Raw genomic sequence first — 8,074 nt, forward strand, 5'->3', positions numbered from 1 at the left:
ATGTTGATATCTTCCAATCATTGTCCCCAAAAAGACTCATTCCCTTTTATGGGGGTTTTTTACATTAGAAGATACTTTTCTCCTATTGAGTCATCTAGGGTGAGACTCTGGATGAAGGCGCTATCTTAATTATCATCATTGTTCTGTCAATCTATATCTGATTGTTCACTTAAGAGAGTAAGGAATTTTTAAAGAGCAAGAAACATAAAGTAGCAAGACTATAAAATTGTCATTTTACTGATCATCTAATAAAACGTGGACTGTCTATCACAATCCACTACATTTCAGGCCCCTGTGCCTCAAATTGCAGCATTTTTGTGTGGCTGAATGCTTTACCCAGGGACAAATGCCACGGCCATGAATGTTAGAACCACATGGTACACCATCTTACTCCCTACAGCCTTTTATAGACTTTTACAGGCTGCTGGGCGGTGCATCAGTGTTGTTTGGCTTAGCATACCCCAGAATCTGAGGCACAGGAGCTAAACACCCAATAGGCATGAGGCTTAAAGGCACAGGCCCTGGGGGCTTACATTCTTAAAGGACAAGTTCACCTTTTGGAATAAAAAAATGCACATCATTTTGCAGGTAAAAAAAAAAGTTGTGTTTTTTTTTTTTTCACACTGTAGCCTATAAAGCATATCTGTGGATTGTGGATGCAATACCAGGAACCTGCAGACTCTGTCAACTGTCTGAAGTCCAGGAAGAATCCATGGACTACGAGAGCACATGCCAGCATGCAATGATCTCAGTTCTTTGAGAATTACGAGCCATTTCCCTAGTGGAAGATGGTACTTGATTCATTCACAGATTCCTGCGACTGAATGATGTGGCTGTGTGGGCAGATCTCTGCACAGCCACGCTGATTTCAAATTGTAACTGCAGGAGGCAGCAAGACAATCCCCGACTCTGTCACAATAAGGGATGTGGGCAGGTGCACTTTTTAACATGTTATATTAATACACCCTAAATACAGGTGTAACATGTTGCAAAGGTTAACTTATCCTTTTAGGCCTCATGCACACTGGACATTATAAAAACGCCAGTAGTGTTAGGTGTAGAATGTCCCGTTAAAAACACAAGTTTTGTTGCGTTTTTCAGTGTTTGTATTTTTTAGCAAAACTAAACTCCCACAAAAGTGTGAGGCTCAAAAATGCTGAAATTCTGGATGGACAAGTTTTGGAGTATTTATACAGCTAAAAAAAAACTCCTCTTCAGATGCAGTAATCCGGGGGGGTTCCAGCCTGACTACACCCCTGCCAAAAAAACACCGATAAAAGCCTATGCGTGCATGGACTTATAGGATAACATGCTGGGGAGTTTTCTGGCTGTAGAAAAAAACGACTGATGCCCAAAACAGCTGTAAAAATTCCCACTGTGCATGAGGCCTAAAGTTGAACTCCAGGATAAGCAAATAATGTTTTAATACAAGAATTGTGTGCGTGCTTTGTGTATTATTTCCAATTCTATGCACAAATGCAGTCAAACTTTGCCTTTATGCAGTAGCTTTCTGTAATAAAGGGTGGTCACTACTGCACTCTTTCTGCAGGGTGATGTGTCTTATCTTACCCCTTCACTAAGTAAATAAGAGAAAACTGCTCTCCCAAATCGGTGAAAACCGAAATAAAATGCTATGGTGGATCAGTAGCAGCAAATACTATATTTTGTTCCCACAATGCTTGACTAAATAAGGACTGCAATTTAGTGCTGCACTACCTATGTGTAGAAAAACTGAAAAAATGCACAATAGATAAATATGAATCAATACAGGTATACAATAAAATATATAGTCATACGTTAAACGATAAGTCCAATAATTGTTAAAAATTCATGCTCATGTTGAAACAAATATTGCTTCACAATGACAGTTCATCAAAAGGTCTCATGTGGATGTAAATTGGTGCACTTCTACGCTCAATCAGCATACGACGACGTGTTGTGTAACCGGCTTCCCATTTACCTCTCTGCTGAAAATGCTCTCAGCTTGGTATTGTGAACTACAAAACATTTGCTGTTTCTAGCTGGTATTCCTTTGTACCCAGATCTTCCTCTGTTGGCTTGCGATGGAATCCCTGGATCCTCCTGTCCACTAGGGTGCCCGTGTATGTGCTTGAATACTCTCTTGGAAATTGGGTGCTGGTCCCTTTTTTAAGGTTGCTCTACACTCTTGCTGTCATGCTATAATGCTCAGGTAACATTGCAAAAGAGAGGGAAAGAGCTGAAGATAAAAACTGATTAGTTGCAATGCGCAGCTGCTTCAGATTTGATAAATACCGCTTACAGTACTAGTGTGGGGATTAGAGATTACTGGAGAAAGGTATTACTTCCTTTTTAATTTCATCTTAAATATATTTTGTATTCTTATACTTTTATTGTATGATAAACTTTTTTTTAAAGAATAAGTTTACCTTTTGACCAAAAATAATAAATGCATGTTTTTTTGCAGGTAAAAAAAATTTGTAATTATTATTTTGGGTTGCGGGAGTCCCTAAAGCATTGCACCAGTGATCTGCTGGTGCTGCCATGCAGGTCTCCTGCAGACCTGTCAGTATACCTTCTTGCCCGTATGGGATGTACGGGCAAGCAGATATACTGACAGGAAGATTCAATGAACTACCACAGTGCTCCACAATGCAGCGGCTGCAGCATTGGGAACATGTTACATGTTCCACCCTAAAAACAGGTGGAACGTAAAACATGTTCCCAAAGGTGAACTTATCCTTTAAGAAATTTAGCGGGCCCTGGTCTGACGGAGGTTGAGAACAACTGGAGTAGTAAGTTTACAGTGTAATACTAATATGCTTGCTTAGAAGAGTTACTGCTTTTGGTAGTTAATGTGGACGTTTGGAACTGTGCCAATTAACATAGCATCCATGTCTCCACCCCCTCCATAATAATAATAATAGCAGCCATTTTTTGGAGAGGTGTGGGGAAGGGTAAATTCTGTTCTGTGTTTTTTTTTTTGTTTGTTTTTTTAGGAGAACCATAATGGGAGGGGGTTGACCTGTCTCATAATTTAAATAATGGCCTGCAGAACTCAATTGGAGAATCAGATTTTATAGATAACAGTTATGCTAGAGCTGGGCTATACAGTGATTGAAATTCAGCTATTCTAGCAAGGTCCTGCTAGCTTTTGATCAGTGTGCAGGGGTGTGGAAATTTTTTTGAAAAACCACTAGTCCAAGGGACTAAATCGGGGTCTCTTTCTGCTTGTCCCTCATGATAATCTATTTGTCTTGATAAAAAAAAAAAATAATTTTAACCCAACCCTTATTTAAATATGAGTTGCTTTTAGGAATGTCTGGGGCTTTTAAAAAGGAAATAGGTTTTATGATGACTTAGACTTTTAACATTGCACTATTTATTTGCTATTCACCTCCCTGCCTGTCTCCAGTACTGCACCTGGGGGTTAGCAGGGAGGGGAAAGACTTTGTAGTGTAACAAGCCCTGATTTGGCTGTACTTCACATGTGGATCACAGGAGTACAGTTCGTTCTGAACTTCTGTGACCTGTTCTCAACTGACAGAGGACTGAAGTCCGCGGTCGGTTGGCATCACTCAGTCGATGCAGGCTGGAGAAAGATGCTGACTTCACAGTCAGGATCCACTCCAGTGTCTGGAGCTGCGCCCTGCTAAGCCTTTCCGCAAAGCGCTGAGAGCCTGCACCAGCCTCTCCCTCCCCCTCCACAGCCCAACACTCCAGTGAGCGCTGGGAAGGGCTGAGCAGACAGTGGTGACTGACAGTCCCGCTCTCTTCTCATAGCGGAAAGAACTTAGTGGTCGTGATCACTGAGTTCTCACTCTTAGAGCCTCCAAGGGACAGAAGAAGCATCGGACTGACACTTCATCCACCTAGGTAAGTATAATGGGGGGGGGGAAACATACTTCTCTTAACCTTTTCCCGGCAGTAAAGCTACAGTGCGGGCCAACTATGAAGAATCACATATATATGTGATTCTGCTTTTCTGGGTAGGGGGCTGAGCATGCCTGCCTACCTGTGCTGTCATTGGCTCCTTTACATGTCAATCAGCGATTCATTGCCAGGACCCAGTGATCAGCGTAGCGAGTGACAGGAGAGAGATCTGTGTATGTGAACAAAGATGTCTGTCCTCTTAGCGGGAATGTGCTGGTTTTTATCTCCCTGCAAAGCAGTGTCATTAGTACAGTGACAGTGCTTTTTATTAGCACTGGTCACTGTATTAGTGTCACTGGAGATGTCAGAGGCTTTTTGCTTCCACCCAGTGTCAGAATGCTTGCCATACTATGACAGTCCAGCTATAAGTCACTGATTGCTGTCATTACTAGTATTAAAGAAAAAAAAATTCCAGTATCTATTATACCAGTGGTCTCCAAACTGCAGCCCGGGGCCCGGATGTGGCCCTTTGCTTGCCTTTATCCGGCCCTTGGGTTACTATTCCTCTTACTGACGCCAACAATGGAGGCATAATTCTTGCCACTGACACCAACAATGAAGCACTATTCCATTGACACCAATTATAGGGCACTATTCCTCCCATTGACACAACCAACAGAAGCATAATTCCTTCCACTGACACCAATGACGGGGCACTGTTCCGCCCACTGAAGATGTGGCATTGTTTCTCTGACACCAGCATATTTCTGGCCCCCCTAAAGTCTGAACGGCAGTAAACTGGCCCCTTGTTTAGAAAGTTTAAAGAGCCCTGATCTAGCCCATTGTTTGTAGACACTATAATTTCCACGCAAACCAATTCATATACACTCACTGGGATTTTTTTTTTTACCAGACGTAGCAGAATACATTTGGGCTGGAATTTATTTCGATTTTTTTTTAATTGGATATGTTTTATAGCAAAAAGTTAAATATATATATATATATAATTCTGTCTTTTATCGTTTATAGTGCAAAAAAATAAAAATCCAGTGGTGATCAAATACCGCCAAAGGAAAGCTCTATCTGTGTGAAAAAAAATTATATAAATTTAATCTGTGTACAGTGCTGCATTACCACGCAATTGTCAGTTAAATTAGCACAATGCCGTATAGCAAAAAATGGCCTGGCCATGAAGGGGGGGGGGGGGGGTAGTAACTCATTTGGAGGGCAAGTGGTTATTGCTCAGAAGAAGTGTATCTGCTGAGTAAATGAGGTGACAGCTCCAATGAGAAAAAAATATATTCTTTCAGGTTACTCTTGCACACAGAAGCACTTTGGGTGCTCAATAAAAGTGCATGCTGAGCAGCCAAGTCAAGCTCCGGTGTTTGCTCCGTTAACCACTTTACAACTGCGCTATAGCCGAAAGACGGCTACAGTGCGGTTGTCCAGTTCTGGGAGGGTGTCATATGACATCCTCCCAGGACGCATCCCCAGTGGCATTCACCCAGCATTGTCAGTGATCGCTGTGTCCTATGGACACAGCTGATTACATGACTAGGTAAAAGGCCAATCACAGCGGCCTTTTACCACGTGATCAGCTGTGTCCAATGACACAACAGATCACAAAGTAAATACAATTGCCGGTTATTGGTAGCACTTTCCTCATGCTTTCACAGCGTGAGGAAAGTAATGCCGATAATCCGCAAATGTCACAAAGCAGATCTGCACTGATAATCAGGGCACATCAGTGACGGATAAAAAATACCCGTTTGCAAAGTTTTATAAGAGAGGTATTTCACGATGTATTGGTACTCTGGACAGGTACCGAGTCGGCTCTTCATGCCTTTCTTGTTGAATTGAATTCCAATGATCGGAATATTAGGTTAACATATTCATTTGATCAACACCAGATTTCCTTTTTGGACCTATTGGTGTCCAGGCTCAGACCCTTTGTACTAGGACTTTTAGAAAGGAGACTGCTGCCAACACTTTATTATTGGCATCTAGCCACCATCCAAAGTCACTTATATATGGCATTCCAACTGGGCAATTTCTTAGAATTCATCGTAACTGTACTAATCAAGGGGATTACGTTGATAAGGCTCATGATCTATACCAGGGGTGGCTAACCTGTGGCTCTCCAGCTGTTGTGGAACTACATTTCCCATGAGGCATTGCAAAGATGGGAAGTTACTGACTTGCAGAGGCATGATGAAACTTGTAGTCCTGCAGCAGCTGGAGAGCCGCAGGTTGGCCACCCCTGATCTATACCAACGGTTTTGTGAGAGAGGTTACTCACATAGTAATCTTCTAAAATCACGAACGAAAGCGTCTAGGAAAAGCCGAGATGAGCTACTGGCCGGATCGGTATCAGATTCTACCTCAAATATATCGGCGCCTGTACGTATCATTACTAGATTTGGAACCCAATGTGAAGCGGTGCGTGCTGTACTTACTAAACATTGGCATATACTAACTCAAACGTGAATTATCTTCTATTGTGGGCACCAGACCATTTAAGGTGGCCAAACGGGCTATGAACCTAGGTGATAATCTTGTTCAGTCAGAATTTGTATGCACCCCCCAAAGAAATTGGCTCACCAATCTGGCACCTCTGAAGGGTATGTACCCCTGTGGTCATTGTGGAATATGTAGATATGTTGATCACACTGATACCTTTACGGATGCCACAGGGGTTGGCCAGTTTCACATTAAGCAATTCATCAATTGTGCTACCACCAGGGTTACTGTATATATATGTTACAATGTCCATGTGACAAAATCTACATAGGAAAAACTAAACCCCCATTACGGCACGTATTGGAGAATATAGTAGTATATGTAACCATCATGACCACACTTCAGTGGCGGAATGCTTTGCCCTGGCACATCGTTCCTCTTCATGAGGATTACGTGTAAAAGCAATATATGCTCTAAAGCTTTCAACTAGAAGAGGTGATTTTTAAACTGGGGTCACAGGTACCAGCCGGACTGAACAATGAATGTAGTCTGCAAGCATTTTTGGACCCGTAAATATAGAGCTATATTCATTGTTTACCCAATTGATCACTATGTGTAACTGAATCCCTTCTTTTTCCTCTTTTTTTTTATATATATATATATACTATATATATATATATATATATATATAATTCAATTTCACTTTAATTGTGATTTGATGCTGATGGTGAATTTTATTTTGGCTCCCATTGCACACATATGTTTGCACAACTGTAATTATATATTTTTCTGCCATTTAGATGCCTTTGTCACAGACCGACTGGCAGTAGTCTCTAGTGACCCACAGACCGGAATTCCTCAGGGCACGGAGTCTAAGCCTCAGTCTGCTGTTTCACCAGGGCCCCTGATGGTGGGGATGGACTTGAAGCAGGTCACGACACCCGAGTACAACCAGCTGTGGTAGAGGTGGGTTTGCCAGTAGCAGGTAGCAGGTGAGAGCCAGATGTGAAGAGATAGTGTGTAGCATAGTCAGACAGGCCAGGTCGGTAACAGCGGAGGCAGACGGTACAGATCGGCAGGCAATAAACGCCCAGGATAAACGGGTCACAGGCCAGGTTCAGCAACAGGAGGTCAGGTAAACAGGAGAGGGCAGAAGCATGGTCAGACAAGCCAGGGATCAGGGCAGGAGAGGGTCACGATAATCCGGGTCAGGCAGGTTCGGCAACAAGGCAATCTCAGAACTAGGAACAGGAACACAGGAATAAGACCATACGGCACTTGAGCATTGCAAGAGCCGGCTTTAAATAGAGTGCCTTGCGCTGTCATTCGTGACAAGCACGCACCCGTGTGTGCATGTGCGGCCCCAACTGCCGCCGCAGGCGCCCAGGTCCTAGCGCCCGCATGTGTCATGGAAATTTTGTATTGTTGGTCGAACTTTAAATGTGTCATGTATTCGTGTTATTCATATGTCTCTCGTGTGGCTTAATTAAAGCTCTGAAGGCTGCAATTGGGCCATGCGCATGTACAATGTATGTATTACAGTACTCGGCTTGGTAATGGATGAGATGGCAGATCTGCGCTTATAGACCGGCGTGTATACCACCACGGCATTCCATGCGAATGCTGCTGTCAGTAGACCGTGGGCCTGTATCCACATATCAGCAGCATGGTACCACGTGGGCTTCATAACGCAATGCGCAAGCGGTGTGAACTCCACGTGTAGGCTTATGCATATCTTACAACCCATTACCAACTTGAAACT

This window comes from Staurois parvus, unplaced genomic scaffold (genome assembly GCF_062004578.1).
Source record: "Staurois parvus isolate SC_StPar_1 unplaced genomic scaffold, SC_StPar_1.0 ptg000871l, whole genome shotgun sequence".
NCBI classification, from domain to species: Eukaryota; Metazoa; Chordata; class Amphibia; order Anura; family Ranidae; genus Staurois; species Staurois parvus.